General features: G+C 42.3%; 1 protein-coding gene across 3 annotated transcripts in view; it reads left to right on the top strand.

The window, feature by feature from the left end:
• The window catches only part of ankrd11 (ankyrin repeat domain 11), a 137,014-nt gene that overhangs the window by 37,589 nt on the left and 78,483 nt on the right, over positions 1-20,942 (top strand). For all 3 annotated transcript variants that reach the window (XM_030080576.1, XM_030080594.1, XM_030080584.1), the window contains exon 2: positions 3,992-4,078. The gene's annotated coding sequence lies outside the window, so the exon portion shown is untranslated. The remainder of the gene's footprint in view (positions 1-3,991; positions 4,079-20,942) is intronic.

Genomic DNA, 20,942 nt, shown 5'->3' on the forward strand with positions numbered 1-20,942 from the left:
TCGCAATTTCTGTAGTTGATATTTCAATACGACAAATCAACGAATCTCCCACCCCCAGTGGTACTCCATGAGGACGCATGTTGTGTTACTCCCAAACACTAAGTCATTCAATGAGGAAGTAACTGAACTTAAACACAGACACTGAAGCTTGAGTCTCAATGTAACAACCCCTCATTCCCTCGTTCACTGAACAGGTTTGATTCAGTGAAAGAGGCTGATTCAAAAACACAATGGATCTATTAGCTTACCTTTCAGTTCAGTCCCAGCAGTGTTGAAAAATTTTGAAAAAACTACTGCCTCCAATCCATTTGAATTGTGTAACTTGTACACAGTTTGCAAAAAAAAAAAAAAAAAGATGTTACCTCCAAGCTCAAGTCGCACATCTTCCCGAGGACTGGGTTGAAAATGAAACTTAACTGCACGTTTGGGTGCGCTTGTTGTTTAACTCCAGAATGGCTCAGTGCACTGTGAGGATAATGAGTTCTTTGGCTCGATGGTTATTAGTTAATGGTTCTTTAGTTAATATGTCAGGGACGCAAGACACATAATGTTCAGCTGTTTTATAGTAGGCCACCAAATATGTGCATGTAGAGTTCACTCTTTTGCTGACATTTTGAAGTATGCCTCATTGAGGGGATGATGGCTGTATCCATTTGTCTGGAAGTGCTCTGTCATGTTGATACCTCATCAAGAGCATTCCTTAGTGGGAACCTGGTTTGTCCAAAAGGTCATGCTGCAGTATTGGCGGTGTCTGTTGATAATCGAGGCTTGCATAATGTAACATTAGCTGACGTATTGCTTGCTAGCTGTTAGTGTAACTGTAAATAGGGCCAAGATTACTAGCCCAGTAGCCAGTACCCTGTTGGACCAGTAAAGGTAATTTCAATTTTTTTCCAGCAACAACTGGACTAAAATGAATTTAAATGTCATCTACTTCTCAGTTGACACTAACAGGCATTAGAGATAGGGATTTTTGTGTGGTATTTTTTTTTTTTATTGCCACTGACATTTTTAAAGCCTGAATTTGTTGGGGCAGAGATAGCCTACTGACAAAGAAGGATGAAAGGTGCCAACATCTCAGACCATCAGAAGGCTGGCACCACAGTTTTACAATAACCAGTTCCAAGTGGCATTTTTGGCACTGTCTTGGGTCCTAGTACATGTCCACAGTGGCATGTATATGACACCAGGTGTTCATTACAGGTGGAATTTACTGTATTTATCTATTTATTCAAGCAAGATATGACTGCCTTGAATAAATGTTATTGCAATATCTGTGTCATTGGGAAAGCCCCACAGGTTTCACTACAAACACTCAAATGCCCATCATCATCATCCCCCTTACCAAAACTGTGATGCCATCCCAGTAAGGTCTGGCCTTATTCCTGCCCTGTCTACCCACCTGGCACCCTCCCTGTCCTGTCAGCCTGTTTTCTTGGGCCTGTGGTACCTGAAACATACGCTCCACCTCTTTTCCAGTTACACTTTCACATAGTGCTGGGCGGTATACCGGTTCATACCGAATACCGGTGTTATTTTTTTTTTATGATATGAATTTTTCAGATACCCCAATACCTGTGTGTGTGTGTGTGTGTGTGTGTGTGTGTGTGTGTGTGTGTGTGGCGCGCATAATGTTGAGAACAGCACGCGGAACGTAGTTTCGCGGGATGGAGGGGGAACTGTTTTTTGCAGTTGCACTCACTAAGCAGTGGGGACTCAGAAAATGAAGCTGAAGAACTTTTACCAAAAAGAGGAGCTGTGTCGGCTGTTTGGAAGTTCTTCGGCTTCAAAAAATCCGTCGGGCAAAAGCAAAGAAACTTTCCAGGCTACTGCAGCGCACTGACATAGATTGTGTATCAAAGCGAAGAGTTGCCACTCCGCTCTATTTTCTCTGGCTAACAGCAGCACACTGGCTTAGCTTGTCTATTCAGAGAAGAGGTATCACTTCAGCTTATGTTATCACATGCATACTACTGCTCATTCATTGGTAGCTGAATTGTTAGGTCTATTTGATAAGTAATTCACATTTTTAAAATAATAATAATAATTTAACATATTATTAAATCAGTCAATCCAGTCTGCATATTAATGCAAGTGGCCTTAAATTTGCATAATAAAAAGGTTGTGTATTTGACTGCAACTGTCATGCATTCTGATTCCTTCACTTCATTAGAATCATGAGTGCCACCTCTTTGTATCATTTTGTGTTGCCATGTAAACCTGTATTAATACTAGGATGGACAACAATATTCATTCCTCATGACAGTAAAATAGGTCATTCTAAGTTAATTTACTGTAGTAATTCTTCTCTAAATAATTAGAAAATGTGGTTAACACCCAGTCGTGCATGAAAAAAAGAAAATACCATGATATACCGTGAAACTGTTATAATTTTGAAAAATACCGTGATATACATTTTTGGTCATACCGCCCAGCACTACTTTCACAAGTAAATTTAAAATGTTCACATTATGGTAAGATATAATTAGAGATACAATACAATTCCTAGTTGGTTCTAAGGCTTTGTCTTGTAAATAGTGTTGTAACTTTAAACCTGATTCATGGTTCAAATGTGAGATCCGGCCTGTTTGACAGCAACACTGGAATGTCACCAGTCTGGCCCAACACAGGGCCTCTGTCAGGCACTGCAGCCCCCTGACTGCCTCCCAAATCCTGATAAACCCCTGTCCTCAATGCAGGGAGGGGTTTAGGAACATGGCTAGGGATAGTGAGCTCGGTTATGGTAGGTTGCGTTTGCAATGGTTGCTTGGAAATCAATGTCACTTGGTGGACGAGAAGTGGTGCTTGGCAATATATTGATATTTTAAGCCATTTTATAATATACAATATATAGAATCATATATGTGTATGAGAGCAGGAAAGCACAAGGGCACAAAAATAGTGCAAACGATGAATTTATGTAAAGAACTCTGTTTATCTCTCACACATACAACATATTTTTGTTTCACATTTCTTCTCATCTTCACTCTGCCATTGTCACACGAGCACATACACACAAGCCAAGGTAAATGAATGCTGGGCTTAATTTGGTGACTTTACTTTGTAAATATATAGCTGATGTATGATCAGTAACTAGCATGATGCTTTGGTGTAATTTGTTCTCAGATGGGCTACCTGACTAGCTTGCCTGCCATGGTTAAATGTTAGCTAACCTTATCCATAAACAATGCTATTAGAACAACAAACCTAGAAACTGAAAAATGTTTAAACATGGGAAAAGCTCACAAGAGAAGCCAGAGATGGACCATCCAATAATAGTCATAGATATGCATGCATATCTTGTTTTTTTGTTTTTTGAGTGCATACAGTTGTGAATAGTTTTAAAAATTTTGAGTCTCGAGACTCAGGTGCAGGTTACAAATGGATTGGTGCATGTCCTACAAATCCACAAACCAACCAAATGTACCAACACCATCATTCAGCTACTGTCCTCCGGTAATGGTGAAATTCCCAGAATAAAACCTCTAGAATACATTGCAGTGTGATGGCTGCGGAGACATGTTCTAGGCTGTATAGTGGGCCAGAGATGGTACAGTACCTTCAGGAAAACAGGTCTTGGGCTAAAGCTAGGGCTCTGTCACAGGGAGGGTTAGATCATTCAGGCTGATTGGGTGAGAGGAGTATAGGTCCAGAACATAAGGTTGGGGACTGATTATACTGACCGAGCTGGGGTAGTGATGGGTAAAGATTAGGTCTTGAACAATGAGGATGGCCTAAAGCTGCGGTCTGAGAGGTCAGTGTTAGAGTGAGGGGCTCCTCTTAGGAACCAAAAGTGTTACACTGTGTCTGGGTCCCATGTGTCCTGTCCTCCATATGACTCTCTCACCTTACCAGAGGCTTGGGGAACTGATCTTGTGAGGGGAAACATGATATTCTGTCCATCCCACTCCCTGTCTGTTGTAAGGAATGTGAAACTGTTAGTACTGTCTTGGTAATTAATTCTTGGTTCGGTTTTCATCTTGTTTTTCAGGATTCTGTGGATTCTACGGCAGCAGCAGCAGGTGTTTTTTATAGTTGGATTTTAGCCCTCTGATATTCTCCCACAGCCATGGAATCGGTACGTTGATGAATAACATCTTTATAAAAATATACACTATATGGACAAAAGTATTGGGACACACCTCTTAATCATTGAATTCAGGTGTTTAATTCCATCCCATTGTCATAGGTGTATAAATCAAACTCTTAGCTGTGTAGTCTGTCTTTACCAACATTTGTGATAGAATTGGTTCTAAAGAGCTCATTGAATTCAAGCATAGTACTGTAATAGTAGTGTAATAGGATGCCACTGTTGCAACAAGTCAATTTGTGAAATTTCTTCTCCCCTTGATATTCCATGATCAACTGTAAGTGGTGTCATTGCAAAGTATAAGTGTTTAGGAACCACAGTATCTCAGCCTCCAATTGGCAGACCATGTAAAGTTACACAGCGGGGTCACCGAGTGCTGAGATGCATAGTGCGTAAAAGTAGCCAACGCTCCACTGACTCAATAACTGCAGAGCTCCAAACCTCTTCTGACATTAACATTAGCACAAAAACTGCTCCGGGAGTTTCATGGCATGGTTTTCCATGGCCAAGCAGCCGCATGCAAGCATTACATTACCGAGCACAATGCCGAGTGTCGGACAGCGCGGTCTAAAGCACGCCGCCACTGGACTCAGGAGCAGTGGAAACATGTTCTGTGGGATGACGAATCATGCTTCTCTCTCTGGCAGTCTGATGGACAAGTCTGGGTTTGACGACTGCCAGGAGAATGTTCCCTGCCTGACTCCACTGTGCCAACTATAAAGTTTGGTGGAGAAGGGATAATGCTTGGGGTTTTTTTGGGGGGGCTTGCCTCGGCCCCTTAGTTCCAGTGAGGGGAAATCTAAATGCTTCAGCATTAAGACATTTCGGACAATTCTATGTATCCAACTTTGTGGGAACAGTTTTGGGAAGGCACATACTCCAGCATGTATGTGCCCCCGTGCACAAAGCAAGCTCCATAAAACTTGGTGTGGAAGAATTTGAATGGCCCACACAGAGCCCTGATCTCAACCCCATCAAACCTCTGTGGGACGAACTAAATGGAGATTGCAAGCCAGGCCCTCTCGCACAACAACAATCAGTGTCTTATCTCACAAATGCTCCTCTTAATGAATGAGAAAAAATTTCCACAGACACACTCCAGAATCTTGGAGAAAGACTTCCCACAAGAGTGGAAGCTGTTATAGTTTCAAAGGGGAGACCAATTCCATATTAACACTTATGTATTCAGAATGGGATATCACAAAAGCTCCTGTAGGTGTAATGTGTAGGTGGCCCAAAACTTTTGTCCATACAGTACATGTCACTCAGAATGACATTTCGGCCTCTTCAGACCTATGTCATGTAAACATAACATCTTAAAAATGTGTTTTGTGGCTAGCTTTTTGTCTTTTTATGTCTCACCTACATGGTATGTGGGACATTGTTATCATGGTGGCATCTGTGTGTGTGTGTGTGTGTGTGTGTGTGTGTGTGTGTGTGTGTGTGTGTGTGTGTGAGTGTGAGAGTGAGAGAGAGAGACACAGAGAGAGAGTGCGTGAGAGAGAGTGTGTGTGTGCACGTGCGGGAGGTGGGGGGTACATGTCTTTATGTGTTCTTGTGTTATATTCCAGTAACCCAATAACAATACAGGATAGAAACTAGATAATGATGAAAAACTGTTTTACTTTAACATCATTAGGCCGCTCAAATTATTTGTTTAACCAACAAATGGTCAACAAATGGTGTTTTGACCAGTTTAGTTAGTATTAGAATGTGTGTACATACTATGACTGCTAGGCTCAGCTCTCTATCCGGCCATGCAAGAGACTGTGTGTGTGCAGGTACCAACAGTTGCTTGTACCAACAGGCTAAAAGCACCGCAGCATTGAGCTCTCTCCACTGGAATGCATGCATTAAGAACAGGGCTTAGTGCATGCCTAGGCTCTGCCTTCCTGTCCCTTTGTCAGAGGCTTTGTGTGTGTGTGTGTGTGTGTGTGTGTGTGTGTGTGTGTGTGTGTGTGTGTGTGTGTGTGAGACACTGTGGAAAGTGGGTCACAGCTTCTGTAATGCAGAACCAGCATGTGTCCAACAAAGACCCTCCATTTCCCTCTCTCTCTCTCTCACACACACAGTTCTCTCTAGTATGTTGTTCCTTTTGACTCAAGATCATGTTCAACTTTAGATTTAAATAAATTTAATCATGTTTTTGTTTTTTAAGCATTTTTTGTTTGTTTCAAGGGGAGTAAATTAATGCCTAAAATACATTAAAAAAAAAATAAATAAAAAATATTTTTGCAGTCATATAGGAAAGGTTACAATTACAGTTAGTCAAGTGTTGCTTCCAAGCAACAACTTGTTTCAAAATTCTGTCAACAAAACATGCTGTCTAGGTGAAGGGAGTTGAAAGGGTTTGCCAGTTTTGCACTGTGATGTGTTAAGATAGAAATGAAAGCCTTTTACTTCAGTGTTGCACCCTCATATATTTCAATTGTCACAAAAGTATGTTACACATTGAGGGACATAAAGCAAATCATTAAATACAGGAGACGTACTGAAATATCATGATCACCTCCTAATACACAGACAGAAAATTGTTAGGAATATGCTGAATCATGCTGAGAGTCCTACTGTCTAATGCAGACTCATGACGTAGCAAGAGTAATGTGAAAATAATAAATCTGGCTTTCCATCATCTAACTGCTGTCAGGAATCACAAAATCATTCTGAACAAGGATTAATGAGAAGTGTGGCCTAGTGATCAGTGACTGGCCTGCCTACGCCTGACTTCAACAGCTGCAACACTGGCTCATCCCTCTCTCCTCCCTGCATAAAATTTCTAGCCACCAGCACCATGGCATTCTCTCTCTCCCCTCCCACTCTCCTCTCCTGTGTCTTTGAGCCTGTGGCAGTGCTAACAAAAGCTGCTACTGTTTACCTCTCCTAGCTGCCTATATCTGCTTACTGTCAGAAATTGATCACAAAGCTTATTATGCCGCCAAGAGTGGTATACATGCTCAGCATGTGCATGCGTGTGTCCATCCACCCCCCCATACACTCTCCTGCCACTCTCCTCCTCCCTCTCCTCATGTGGTGCCAGTCACATGGTTTCCAGGCAAGCAGCTCAGTAAATCAGAATCAGACTTTTATTTTTAACCACTTTAAATCCTCCACCTAGCCCCCATGGTTATCAGAAGAAGGCTAGTGTACCCAGCGAGCTCTCCTTCCTCTGTCCTAGTCCCACTCCCTCCAAGCCTCATGAAGCTCATGCTCTATCCATTTCTCTCTGTCTCCTCCTGCCTCCTGCCCTCTCTTTTTCCTGCATCCAGCCAGCAGCAGAGCTGATATCATTTTCAGACGAGCTAAGAGGGGAGGTGTGTGTGTTGGATGTGGTGCAGATGGAAGGCTCAGTTTCTTGTAAACACACTTCATCCACTCGTTCTCTTCTCGTTACCAGAATATATCCGTCTGTCTGTTTCTCTCTCTCTTTCGCTCTGCTTCCACTCTATCTCTCCCTTTTCTCCAAAACAGGGTTTGTTCTTCTGTGGGGATTAGTGTGTGCGGCAGCTTTGTGAACAGGGAAGTGGGTCCTGCCAGTCACATTACATAACTCGCCCCCGCTAGTGCGGCTCGGCCTGGCCCGGCTGGAGAGACTACTATAGAGGCTTTGTTCTCCCAACCTTCCCTTCTTCCTCCCCTCTGCTCCTCCTCCTCCTCCCCCTCAGGCAGGCCGCATACTAATGGCTTATAGAAGGAGTCTGTTTGCAGTGAACAGGCATGGCTCTGTGGCACAGAGAGACGAGAAACTCGCCATTAGCAAGCATAATGGTGGGGTGCACACATCTTAGGCAGAGGAATGTGAGTTTTGCTGCAGGTCGTGCAGTTCCAGGGACATGGGCAGAATGGGAGTGCGGTACTGTGCCTTACTGCCCACCTACCCAGGGGTTCTACTTCTTCATGCCAAACGATGAGACAGGCGGTTAGAGTTCATTTCAGGAATGATAGAACTGTCGAATTTCTCAAGGTCGACAAGTTGCGTAATGGTTGTAAGTATTCCCTAATTCCATGTCCTTGTGTTGGGTACAGTGCAGCTCAGCCACACACACACACACACTCCCACCTGGCAGTCTGCCATTGTTAGTGGGGAAGGAGTGGGAGGCCAATGTGCTCAGTGTGATGGAGGTTCAGACCAGTTAGCTCTTTGAACGAGGAGAAGCAACGTGTAGGCGTGAGAGTGAAAAGGATAAATAGCGGAGCATGGCAGCAGCTTCTGCGCACAACAATTTTCAGAATTGACTCAATTCTCTGTCTTTGGCTGTCTCGCTCTGTCTCTGTTTGGGGTTGGGAATTTGCTGTTGAGGGGTGACAACAACTTTAAGTGAAAAGATAAAAAAGAAAGTTGACATAAGCAGAAATGTTCTATTCTGGGGATGAGCAACTAAGGATGTTCCCAAATATGAATCCTAGATCTGTAAACAGACTTAGACAAACTTCTTACAGTTTTTTTTTGTTTTTGTTTTTTTTTTTGTTTTTTTTAATATTTGGATGATGTAGTAGTGTGAGAAAGGGGGTGGGGTTTGTTTGTGTTTTACAGGCAGTGTGTGAATGTTATCGTCTGTCACATACATGTTAGCCACGGTAGAGAAGGGAAGATAGTTGCTTGTACGATTTTTGTCTGCTTTTGTGAAAAGTCTCAATGTTTTGATACTTAATTTAGCATTGGTGTATTGGTAAGAGAGTGTGCTGACAGAGTTTGCGTTGGGGAGCTGGTTTGACTGAGACTGAGATCTTCGTCCTCTGAGCATCTGTTCACTACAGTAGGGCTGTCATATTTTCTCATCACTCCAGATTTCTACCATCTCATGTGCAGGAGCTTTGCTTCATAAACTACAACCCTGATAAATTAGAGGATTCTTTTTGATTTTTTTCTTGTCCAATTTTATTTCTTTCTTACTAGCACACAGTAGTTCAGTGGAAATACTTTCCAGTTGCTAACTGTTTGATGGCTGTAATTGTAAAGGTCTTTGTTTATGGGTGTTTAACATTTAATGTTGTTTGATAAATACCACTTAAAAAGCAAACTCTTTTTATATAGCGCTATTATTATTTTTCAGTATTAACAGTAGTAGCAATAATAATAAGGGAGGTATTTTTAACATTTTAGCTTTTTTAAATATAGTGACATAATTTGGCTTGTTGAACAATTATGGATGTGCACACACATACAGACACACACACACACACACACACCTTGCAGTGAGCATGAGATGTTACTTTGCTTGAGTCTGTGAATTTGTTTTCCCATTTTCCCATTGTCATTGGGAGGCCAAAGCTATTTGTCAGGCTCTGCTCTACATCAGCTTTAGACTCACAAGTACATACTACACAACACACACACACACACACACACACACACACACACACACACACACACACACAAGAGCTAAACAGTTAATCAAAATATTATTGTAATCGCAATATGGCCAAGTGCAATATCCAAGTCACAGAAGCTGTAATTTGCAACATGTTTATTTGGTATAGACTCCAGCTAAAAATGCACCATCAATTGCTTTTCCAGTGAAAATGAACATTGTAATGCTAAAATTTGTATTTCTTCTAAAAACATGAATCATATTGCAATTGCAGTATCTGTAAAATTAATTGCAAGAAAATAATTTTTTTCTACTATACCGTTCAGCTCTAACACACACGCACACAGTAGGTACCTATACTTAATGTTTATGTAATGTAGATTCACTATTACATCTGATGTTGGTGCTACATGAATTGCAGCTTATTCTTACCATCTGCCTGTCCCACTGAAGGCTGAAAACCTGGCTTTTAAAAAATTACCTCTTGTCACTATGTCCCCCCTGAATTCCTTTCTCTGTAGTCACATTATGTTAAGAATACCTTCTACCCCCATATATCTATCTATCATTTCTTACTATAATGCTTCTCTCATATAATTACTCTTCACGTGAATCTTATGAAGGCATTCCTTTTCTAGATCCATAATGTTGGCAATGGAAATAAGGAAATTAATCTTATTCTATAGTTTCTTTCATTGTTACTCTAGACGAAAGCATCAGCCAAATACGTAAAGTATAAATCTGCAAATGTTGATGATGAAGGACAGTGTGTCTCGTAGTCTTGTTTGGGTCCACATACTGTCTTGGCTTCATCTCTGTGTTTGGAGATGGGCTAGAATGTGCTTTTCTGTGCATCAGCTGTGAGCCAAGTTCCCATCAAAGTGTAGCTGCTACACCAAAGTCTGTGTTTAGATGTGACAGCTAATTTTAGAGCTGCTAGGCCCTGGTCCAGGGTGGGGGGGATAAGATAACATAGAACTAGCTCTGTCTCCATACACAGTTTGGTTTTGTTCGTCTATCCAACAGCCCCCCACCCCCCACCCCACCCCACCCCAAAACCAATCCAGCCGCTGTTGATTGTGACAGCGGGTAGTGCAAATACAAATCATATTCATGTCTTTCAGCTCTCATTGACTCTCACATCTCACAGATCATCTCACACAAGCACACACCTGTCAACTTATCAGCCTAGATTGATTTGGTATTTGTAGAATGTCACGTGTCATAACTACAAAATGTGATTGTGCAGGAGTGCAGTTGGCCAAATCAAGATCAGCTGTCTAGAGACAAAGACCTTTCTTTGAAGTTACATATGAATCTCACATCACTTACCTGTGCTTAGATGGAGATAGACACACTTATTCTTTCTTTCATGTGTCGTTTTTTTCCTCTGGCTCTTGCCAGTGTCAACCAGGGTGGGAAAACCTTTGGGTACTTACCTCAGTGTCTGGTGGATGTTTACATTTTACCAGCCACTCATATTTTTCAGCATGCACATTTTTGTTATAAAGTAATTTTCAGTAACTGACAGTGCTAGGTAGAAAGTCATGTTAACATTAACTTTATAGTTAGTACTCTAAAATATAAAAAGAAATCTAATCGAGTGTTAATACCACTCTGAAAATAAGTTTCATCCTTTCATCATTGTCACTTTAATTCTTGTTTTGTTTAAATCGATAGGTGTTGTCTTTCCATGTCTTTGGCACATCATGCATCTAAAACAGCAATTTTGATTGAACTTGCAAAGGGTGAATTGATAGTTTGTTTTTTTGCTCGAGAGCAAGGAAAGTTTTATCATTATCATTGCTATATACTTGGATTCAGTCAAGCTAAAGATGATAGTGTTGTTGAAAATAAAAACAGACAAGAGAAAACTGACCATTACTCTGCTTGTGCTTGAAGAAGTGGATTATCAGCCTCTTCTGAACTAGGGATGGCGAAAATGGAAAATTTTCTTGGTTGACCACCGGGCCACATTAATCGGTTTATTTCAGTTAACCGAGAATATTATTTGACTGTCTGTAAAGTTTACAGACAGTCAAGAACGCGACCGTGTCCGTTCTGTACCAAGAAATCTCTCTCTCCTCGTGAAAAATATTGTCTCCAGGCTCCTCGATGAGTCTGCTTGGTGGTTTTATGACTCTTGCAGACTTGCATGACATACTTTGTTCAAAACTGTGATCACCATAAGCTCACCTACGTGATCACCATAAGCTTGGCTCGCTTCTCCGATCTGTCTCTACCGAGCTGAGCTCTGAGCGTGATGACGTAATCCAAGCCCGACAGAGCGTCTCGTCGCCATGTTAACCGTATTAAACTGTATGTGGGTTCATGAGCAACTTCTTAGCTTTCAGGAACAGTTGGAATTTTTCCAATAGAGCAAACTTTACTGAAGTTATCGTATTTGCAATATGACATGCGTATTTGTGTCGGCGACAACACGTTGGGCCTTAAAATTAACCGACAAGATTATTCGGTCAACAACCGGTCAAACGGCCACCATTTAGCATTCCTATTCTGAACCAAAAGTGTATTTAAACTTACTCACTGGGAAAACTGTCTTTCCAGGCAGTGGTGATGCACATTGTAATGTGGCTAAAGTTGAGGCTGTTTAACTAGGAGTCCAGGAAAATGTTTGAAAGCACACAGCACAGTGTGGAAAAATGCAAGGTGCATATTCTGGAGTAGATGCAAGCCTGCTGTGACAAAACCACTGAAAACAACCGAAGTTACAAAAGCATGCTCTATGTGATCATGACCTTGCTATAGCTTTGTCAGCTGCTGATTTGGGGTCACATGTCTGGGGTTAAATGCCCAATTAGAAACTATACAGGACGTAGAGCAGCTTGATGCAGAACTTGACTTTTGGATAATTTTATTAAACCCACCAGGTGCAGGTGCCTATTTGCCATCCTGCCTGCTACCACCAAACTGCAGACAGTGAAAAGATATTACAGAGAAACACACACTATCTGGTAGTGTAGGTCAGTGCCCAGCCTGGACTTTTGCAGCATTGTTAGTTTGAACTACTGGACATTGAACATGTTGAACACCCCAGGCCTTGAGAATGTGCTGATGGTGTTCAGTCTATGGGAAAAATGTGCTGTAATGTCTTGCTTTGTCAGTGTGCACTGCTAATAGCTGGGCCTCATTTGTTTGTTTGTTTGCTTATTTATTTATTTATGTATGTATGTATGTATGCAGGAAGCCAGGTTGAATGAGTGTAGAGAGCAGCTAAGATCCCTCCTCTCCAGTTTCCAGCCATAATGGCTGTGATAATGGCCTCTGTTCTGATCTGTTTATGTCAGGCTGGCATCTAATTTCAGGAAATTCTGCCCTGAATGGGAATAGATATGTTTTTTGTTTTTTTGTTTTTTTTGGTTTGTTTTTGTTTTGTTTTTTCTTTCTGCCAGTATTCTGCATTCCAGCCTTCTAAACGAACACATACACATACAAACAAAACATGTACAACACACAGACATGCACAGAGAATAGGCAGTTATAAACATAAACATATTCGCTCTCACACACGCATACATACACATGCACATAACACACACGACACTCTCCTGTCCCTCCTGTCCCTCTTGTAGCCACAGAGCAGTGACCTTGGTTTCAAGTAGCTGTGCTCTGTTAGAAAGCCAACACCTCTCCTGGGATGGGCTGACCTTGTTGTCTGACACACTGTAAGTCTGCATGCCCCACACACACACACACACACACACACACACACACACAATCAGCAGCCTCCGCTCCCATAGTCTCTGCATCTTCACTGGCTGCCTAAATTGGATGTTGCTGAAGTGACTATATTAATTGACTCTATGCACAGTAAGTGTTTGTGTTAGCTTAAGAAGTCCTTTTGTGTTTACTTGGCCATTGCGAATCCTGTGCAGTGTAGTGTGTAAGAGTAGGCCTCTGAGTTGTATTGTTAGAATACAAAGGCATAGTAACTGTGAAGGTTCAGCAGGTTTAGGGTGTTCCTTGATCAGACAACCTCTTCTCTCTGACAACATACTCTTTTATGAGGGCGTGTTCAAGAGCACACACATGGCTGTCCCCTCCCTTGCTGCTCTTGGCTTTGATTCTCTCCAGCTGTCCGGCTGCACACAGCACATGGATGGGTCTGGGCTTGTATGCCTGTTTAACTGAAGGTCTGGAATTGTAACAGCAGTCAGATGCAGAGATGTTTATTCCTTTTCCTTCCTTCATGGTTATTGTTTTTCCCTTCCTATTTGGACGTTTGCATGTTTGGGGAAAAAAAATAACAATCTTGACAGCCTAGCGTGGTTAATCTAGTCTAATCTAATCTAGCCAGTTTTACATGTTGTGTCAGCACTGTTATGGAGAGGATTTTTTGTTGTTTTCTGGTCTTGGTAAGATTGAGGTGATACTGATAGTGGGTGCTTCAGGTGCATGATATTGACAAAAGATTATATTGTGATAGTTTTCCTATTTCTCTTACAACTGTCAAAAACATTTCAGGAAAAGAACATATATGCCAGTTTTCACACTTTTTTCCTTTTTGAAGGTATTGAAATGCTAAAGAGGTTCATTTTGATTTGTTAGCCAGAGTTTTGGCTCAGTGCCTGAATATCTTTTTGAAGGCCATCTGGGAAAACCTTTCCCTTCTATAGAGGAAAAAAGCATCACAAAAAAGTTCTACCAGTCAATATTGTGATTCTGATGTGCACAGTCCAGTTGTGTGTATCCATGCTTTGTGTCAGGCTGCAGGCTGTGTAGGAGCTGGGCCAGGGCCAGAAGTCAGCCAGGAGGACAGATGAGGAAGCAGATGGACCTGCTCGGACTTAACCCTTCCCACGCCACTTCATACTCCCAGCCCACCCCCTCCTCCAGCTTGCTGGACTTTCTGGAAAGGAGGAGAGAGGGGGATGGGATTGTGTAGCTGGGTGGGGTGGTGGGGCGTTAGGGGGGTGAAAATTTTACACTTTGTATACCGCATACTGCTTAGCAGTATTTTTAATTTTAAAAAATGTTGGGTTTTTTTTTTTTTTTCAGATAAAAAGTCATAGCCGCTAAAGAAACTAATTTGAGAAAGGTGACAAAAGATAGACAGAAAGAGAGAGCAAGAGAGACCTCTACCTTTAGTCCTCTGTCTCTTTCTCGCCACTGTACTGTAGGCCTGGTGTATGCTGACTTAGGCTGACATATGGCTGCTGCTTCCATATGGGAACCCCTGGTCTGCCCTGCCTCCCTGCTGTCCTCCTCCAGCTTTCCCCGCCTCTGCTTCTCTATGCTGTCTGCTTTCTCTCAGCCAAACAGCACTTTGCTTCACCTAACAGAACAAAGTCCTGGGAATGTTTTGCTTTTTTTCACGGTTGTAGAGGCACCACACCCTATGAGATCCCCTGGCTGGCTGCCAACACTTTCCATCACCCTCTCCCCCACACTCTCTTTCCCTCTTGCTCTATCACTGCCTGTCTTCCAATCTTGGCGGTTACACCAGTAAACACACATTCACTGTTGGCTATATGGTAAATCCCTGCAGCCACAGACAGCCTCCTGTCCCTATCATTAGCAAAGCTTAGTGACTTTTCAAAACCTCTGAATTAGCTCACGAGAGTTGGCCTTGCTTTGCAGCCATATTGCACAGGTGATTTGGCCTGGGCGATACCTGTACCCTAAGCATGCCTTTATGGTGCATTTGAATGTTACACATTTGGTGTAGGAATGTAGGATCCTGGTTTAATTACTAATCAATGTTTGCTGAGTAAAGTTACTGGAAGATACCCTCTGCTCTCACTGCTGACCAGTGGACTGTAAATAGAAAACCCCAGGGGAGGATCAATACAGCTCAGCCTGTAGATGAGGAGGGAGGCTTGCCATATGGATGAGCCTAAGAGCTGCTGAGCCGCTTTTCTTTCATAGACAGGTACTCCAATAGCATGTAGTACTAAAAATCCTGGTAGTAGTCTTTCTATTTATTAATTTATTTTCTCACCACAGGTGGTGACACAGGTTGTTTCAGTTCTGTCTCCATCTATTTGGCTGCCCTTCATTTTTTTGAGGCCAGCAGGAATAACACAAACTCATTCACTCAGTAGCACATACTCAAGTCGCCCTCTTTTCTCTCTCTTTTGAAGCAAAAGCAGCTGTAGGTCAGTTAGTTATGTCATCTGTTCCTACATTGTAACAATTGCATTGGTGTCTCCTCCCCTCGCTCCCCACCACTGCCACTCAGCTAACCCTGGGGGCCCTCTGCATTGGCTGGAAGGAGAACTGAATGGAGGGGGTGAGAGTAGGGGGTAGGGCAGGCATCTGTGGCCCTCTCCTGCCCTCCCTAGGCTCCACTGCCTTGGCCCCATTGTTTGGAGAGATGGAGAGCAGGAGGGCAGGAGAGCCACAGCCAAACAAAATAAGGGGCAAAGGGGGTATTGTGCTGCAGCAGTTGTAAGGGGGAGGGTTGAAGTCAGCATGATGTGGAAGGTGTACATAGTCGTTTTGTCTGGTAGTGCATGGGCAAGACATTGCCTTTGAGATGACCCCCAATCTGAAAGGAAGAGTCTGCGTTTTAGCCAGCCAGCTAGTTTAATTTAGTTCCTCCTCCTCTGTTTTGTATCTTCCGTTAGTGTGCAGACAAGCCAGGGCAGGGGAAAGGGCTGTGCTTTACTCGCTTCACATTGTCACTGTTTAACTCACGCTTCTTATTTTCCATGCTTTTGCTCCCTCTGTCTTTCAGGACAGGGTTCTCCTCTTCGCTCACCTTCAGCCAACACTTAATGGCATTGCACTAACTGACAGCCACTCAAGCTTCATGTACCACCCTGCAATCTTCTCACATATTATGTGAAGGAGCAAAGGACAAGGTTGCATTGAGGACATGGCATCATGTTGAATGATGTGTACCTTTCATAGGAGATAATCATTTCAGTTAAATGCGCCATTTCATCCCTAAATGCACCAATAATGCCTTATATTTGGTGCACGCAACAGTTGGGTGCTGTACTAGTGAATGCACCAGAGGCCAATAGATGATCTTCCACTTATCTTAGATTGAAGGATCAGGTGTGTGTGTGTGTGTGTGTGTGTGTGTGTGTGTGGTACTACTGCCGAGTGTTGAGGTGCAGTTATTTGATAGTCTTTGCCACCTCTATCTCCACCTCTTCTGTTTGACTTGGCCTCAGACTCAGCAAGAATTCAGGCTTGTACTTTTCTGAACCAACCCCCTGTGCCCTCTGTCTCCGTGTGTGTTTGTGTGGTTTTGGAGAGATGAAGTCATTTTGGTGTGCTTTATAAAATTCAAACACTTCTTCATAGGTTTGATGTCAGTAATGAGGTGGCAATTTGGTATTCTTGCCATGATGAATTGTGGGCCTTGGAATCCTGTGTTTTCAATTTGTCTTTGATGCCAGATTCAATTGGAGGTCTAGAATAAAGGATAAATGAGGATAAGGATAAAGTAGAAATGACTAAAGAAGACAGATCATGGCATCAGGATACATCATGGGACAAAGTTCATATTCCCACTTGAATTGCCCTGATCCTTGCTAGAAATACTGATGTTTGTTTTTGTTTGGATCTGCTGTTGAATTTGCCTTGCAATCTCTTCCTTTTCCAGAGCCTCCTGCACTTGATTATTCAACATTTGCTCTAGTTGTGGAGGGTTATATTTAGAAGCGTTGTTGGGGAAACCAACACACTTTGCGTACCAGTGGTTGTCAGACCCATCACTGCTCAAATCTGAATCTATTACAACACAGGGCATTTCAGAAGTTATGGACATATGCCTTTATCTTTCTGTCTCCTCTTGTGCCATCAGTTATCTCTGCTCTGTAGCTTGTCTTCATCTGTATTCCTGTCTTCTCATCTCCACTCCCTCAGCAGTGGTTGTGTGTTTCTGTCAGAGTGCTATCATTTCCTTGGCTGCTCATTCTCAGAGCACTGGCCTCACACTGCTCAATATTTACCTGCCATTTGTCATAGGACTACATTCTCTTTTCATCTGTTTTTACATTGCCTTATCTCCCCTTTCTTTCTGTTTTTCTCTCAGAGACGCCCTCCTATACTCACACATACAATGCTCATCAGAGCCCACCAAAATAACATACCTATTATAGATTTCCATATGCTTTCCTGTCTTTCTCTTTATTCTGTTTAGGGGTCGACCAATATTGGTTTTTCAGGGCCAATACTGATACTGATTATTAGTAGTTAATGAGGCCGATAACCGATATTTGTTATTTCACACAGTCCAACAACACCATAATTACCACCAAAACAAGAAAAACACTGGAAAAAAAAGACATGACTTCTATTCTGTTAGAAAAAACAAGAACGTGGTTACTAAATCACTCACTATTTACATCCCTGTTTAAAACTATTGCGTTTCACCCATTTTCTGCCTCTTGTGTACCTAATTATTGCATTGCTTGTTTTTTGTTGCCAGTAGCTGATGCAGAATGGATGCTCACAGGGCAGACGAGCTGTTGAATAGCTGGCCATCACCTCCATAGTAGAGTTTCCTTCTTTATACCCCCCAAAACTCTCACCCTCACTCCCAGTGTGAGGACATTATCTCTTCTGGTTGCTAGAACTCCATTACTTAGCCAGCAGTCCTGAGCCTCAGCTCTTCATAATACAATGTTCCATTAGATTGCATCAGCCAGATTTAGAGTCCCCCACCCCTTCTCTTTCTCTCTCCCTCTGTGTCTCTCACTCGCACTCTCTGCATCTGTTTTCCCCTCTTTCTGTACTTTGCTCTTAATGGAAAAGAGCGTTTGATCTAAAGGAGGGATAGGGAGAAGAAATCTTGAGAAGGCATCACTCAAGCAGATGTAGTAACAGAAGAGTAACAACCCTACCGCCTCCGACACATAGGGCCAATCCCATTTCTTATTTTCACCCCTACCCCTACCCCTCTTTTTCAAGTGCCACTTGCCCCTTGCAACAAAGTTACAAGGGGTAGGGGTTGAAAAACTCCCCTATGAAATTGGACAACCCTTCATCCCCGGAAACGTCATCAGTGACGTTGTAAACAGACGCGACGATTTTTTTTTGCCGGGAAATCTCAATCTCAAAATGACGTCTTCAGCTGTGGTAATCTCTCGCTATTGGCATCTTTATGCGGTTGTCAATAGCGAATTGAAAGAATGTAAGGAGATGTCTCCGCTGCGTGTCGTGCCGCCGATCAGAACGGCCCTCAGCCGTTGTAAAATCACTGTAACCCACGGCTTCACGGGGCTTATTGTTTAATTCGACGCCTGGGAGCGCCGGTGAATCAGCTTGAGGTATGAATGATAGACCGTAAACAAGTTTTGTTGTAGTTAGCCCAACGTTAGCCACACAACATGCTAGCCAGCTGGTGTAGTGGTGTAATGTCAAACAAACAATCGCTGACTGCTGATTTTTGTGTTCATTGTGTAAGACGTGTGGGAGATTTCTCGTAGCACTCGCTTTGGAGTGTGCCTCTGAAAAACCCCATTTGGAGGGCTATATAGCCCTAGCACTCCATCCTCCCCCTCCGCCTCAACAAGAATTGGGACATCCCTACCCCTATGCGTGAATGCGCAAAACGGAGGGGTAGGGGCAAGTGGTAGGGTTAAGGGGTGAATTGGGATTGGCCCTTAGACACACACACAGACACATTATGCAACATTGGTTTTGTGATTGTGTCAAAGTAGAACCAAGCTTTGGTCTGAACAGCTAAGGGTGCATTCAGACAGAAGTTTACAACCCTGCACATTAACACTGCTTTTGCTTTGTTTCATGCTCTTTATGCAGAAAAGTTGAACATATACTAACTTTTGTGGGGAACACTTAGGGTACCTTTTGGACCCTTTTTAACTCTATCAAATAAATTTGGAATTGGTTAAAGCCTAAATCAGTGCTGACACAGCTACTATATATTTAAGCATGCTATTACAGCGACACCCGCACTGCTTTCAACTAACATCAGTACCTGGCTTTGCAGTGCTGTTACAAGCAACAGACACAAACCTTCCTTGCACTTCACATAAGATACACAGCATGTCCAGCTGCAAGATAGATTAGAGAGAAGCCGGCCAGATATGGGCATGAAATATTAGCATTTGTATCTTAGCTATTATCCTTTCATCTAAAAGCAAGGTTTTTGTCACGTGAGTCAAACATGCGACACCCTGCCTGCATATATACTAAATCAAATATATGTTGATGATGTTTGATTTAGAAGTTTTTGTCTCCTCACTCCAGTATATGGAGCCTTAATGTTGTTATTTTATGTCCTTTACAAAAGTAAGCTGTAGACCTTGGAAAACCACGGGGTGAAGGCTGATGTTAATCTTTGCTGGCATAATGTGGTTGATGAGTAACACATACGTTTTTGAGCATGCACTCTATGTAGGTAAATGAATTGGGTTTTGTTTTACGGAATGCTCAGTGGCTGTATATCCCCACATTACAGTGTCCATAGTACATTAATTTTTCTGATGCAGTCATTTTTTTGCATCATTCTAAAAGATAAATTTGCCCAAATTGATTTAACCAGTTGATTGCCCAGCCCTGTCTAGTACCCAAAGCACACTGGCCAATACCCAATCTCTCTGTCATAGAATGCTGTTTTTGCAAGACCAGAAGGGAGAATGACTCACTCTCATCCGCTCAACATCCAGAGAAAGTGTGTGTGTGTGTGTGTGTGTGTGTGTGTGTGTGTGTGTGTGTGTGTGTGTGTGTGTGTGTGTGTGTGAGAAATAACAAGAGCTTCATTTATGTGTCTTCAAATAAAACATTGGTGATGTGGTGGCTGTCTGTGCTATCTCCTTCATTTAATCTGCTGCTGATCGCCACACAGTGCTTGAAGCTCACCCATTGATCATGTTAAGTTGCATTGTATTTTCTCCTGTTGTCAGTCATCTGAAAATTCTATACTCTCTAAAGACGCGTCCGTGTTATTTGAATTACAGATTTTCTTAGATGCAGAACAACCCAGTATAAATTGCTGTATTGTTGCTGAAATCACCATATATTGCTACCACCTTGATACACTGGATAATGCATTGCAGAGATAATGAACCAGATGTACCTCATCAGCATTGAAAATGAAGTTGGCAAGTATTTCATGCTGTCCTTATTTGTACGAGCAATTGATACTTAGAAGTTGTACATGTCTACATGGGCAACACATCAATTTCTTTCTCCAGTAGATTTTTCTAGCTTTGGTGCACTGTCCATTTGGTGCTTGGACATATTAATTGTCTCAGTATGTATCGTAACCCTCAGGAATATGTGTAGCTGAAAGTTCACTCAGTTTTACAAGCTGGTGATACAAAATATAAATGTAGCTAAAACAGTAAGAAAAATAGAAACAGGATTTTTTTTTCCTCTCTCAGACAAATCTTAAAGGGAGAGGAGAAACAGGATGCCTGAATGTGTGTTTATTTTGCAGATGGAACAAGCTGAGCTACAAGCCAAGTTGATAGTGAATAGGAGATCTAAGAAAATGTAAAACACAAAGTGTTGAAGTGGTAATGGTCAGTTTGTTTTTGGCCGACAATTTTAGTGCTTAACGTAGGTCATTGGAAGTGTTTCTGCGCTTTATTTCCCAG

This window comes from Myripristis murdjan, chromosome 3 (genome assembly GCF_902150065.1).
Source record: "Myripristis murdjan chromosome 3, fMyrMur1.1, whole genome shotgun sequence".
NCBI classification, from domain to species: domain Eukaryota; kingdom Metazoa; phylum Chordata; class Actinopteri; order Holocentriformes; family Holocentridae; genus Myripristis; species Myripristis murdjan.